The sequence below is a fragment of the Suncus etruscus genome, chromosome 3 (genome assembly GCF_024139225.1).
Source record: "Suncus etruscus isolate mSunEtr1 chromosome 3, mSunEtr1.pri.cur, whole genome shotgun sequence".
Lineage (NCBI taxonomy): Eukaryota > Metazoa > Chordata > Mammalia > Eulipotyphla > Soricidae > Suncus > Suncus etruscus.
This window is the reverse complement of record NC_064850.1, coordinates 341,628-343,235: the sequence shown is the minus strand read 5'-3', so window position 1 is coordinate 343,235 and position 1,608 is coordinate 341,628.

Here is a 1,608-nt window from a genome sequence, read left to right as displayed (position 1 = left end):
AAATCCTCTATAGACCACTGTGTTGTTTCTATAATGAGTAGATGACCAGTAGAGATTATTAAACCACCACCCTCAGAACTGTTATGCACCTGGTAATTAAGAATCAGGACCTTCTGGGAGCTAGTGAGATAGTACAGCAGGTAAGGTGCTTGCTTTGCATGCAGCTGACCTGGATTCACTCTTCCACCACAGAGCCCGCCAGGAATAATCCCTGAGCACCTCTCTCTGGTTGTGGTTGAAGAACCAGGAAAAAAAAAGAGTCAGGAACTTCTACCACACAAGTCATAAAAAGCTAAGGGAAATGGAGAGCGCACAGGTCAGGCACTTGTCTTGTACATACCCCAATCGAGGGAGTGTGGGGAGGGGAGGGGATGGAGAGAGAGGGAGGGAGGAAGGAAGGCAGGAAGGAAGGCAGGCAGGAAGGCAGGCAGGCAGGCAGGCAGGCAGGAAGGAAGGAAGGAAGGAAGGAAGGAAGGAAGGAAGGAAGGAAGGAAGGAAGGAAGGAAGGAAGGAAGGAAGGAAGGAAGGAAGGAAGGAAGGAAGGAAAGCTGGCTTATTCCTTATCCTTTGGCCAGAGTGACAGACAGTACAGTAAGTCAGGTAAACTGCTGGGAGGGAGGGAAGGAGGGAGGGAGGAATGGAGGAAGGAAGGAAGGAAGGAAGGAAGGAAGGAAGGAAGGAAGGAAGGAAGGAAGGAAGGAAGGAAGGAAGGAAGGAAGGAAGGAAGGAAGGAAGGAAGGAAGGAAGGAAGGCTGGCTTATCCCTTATCCTTTGGCCAGAGCCAAAGTACAGTACAGTAAAGTACTGTAAGTACTGTAGTAAAGTCAGGTAAGCTGCTTGCCTGAGGGTAGTCAACTGGGTTCAACAAATCTCTGGAATGTAAAGAGCCAAGCTCTGTAAGTGAATCCTGTCAAGACACCAAGACGTCAAATGGTGCCAGGTCCATAGAGAGTGCAGCCATGTGACTCCTCCAATGTCATAGTACTGACAGGCAAGTAGGAGCACTGCAATCAGTGGGAACGTTGCCTAGAAGCCTACCAAGCTCAATGAGTAACAAAGAGGAGTCAACTAGTATAAATCAGCTCAATAAGTCCTCAGTCAATAGTAGAACCATTGTAAGATATAACAATTTCTATAAATTCTCTTATATTGATTATTTGATCATTCAATTTGCATTTTGTTGTAAGCAAAATGAAGTAAATCTGTTAGTGCCAGCTACAGGGTCAGGTATGGGGAGTAGGTAGGAAATTTGGGAAAGTGGAGGGAAAGTCACATTGGTGGAGAGATTAGTGTTGTAAAACTGAATACCCGAAAAACTGCATTATGGACAACTTTGTAAATCATACTGTTTAGAAAAAAGTAAAATGAAACATTTTTAAAAGGCAGAAATTTGAAATTCACTAAATGGACCCGAATACATTGTGGCAGAGTGACAAAGTAAACACTTTACAGGGGTGACACTGAGGACAGCACATCAGGTAACAAAACCAATGACTGCAACACAGATCTTCAGGCACAGATTAATTTTTTTTTTACTTTTGATTGAAAATATTGTAAACTACAAGTCCTTCAAAGTTGGATTTCAGGCATACAGTGACAATGAATTAG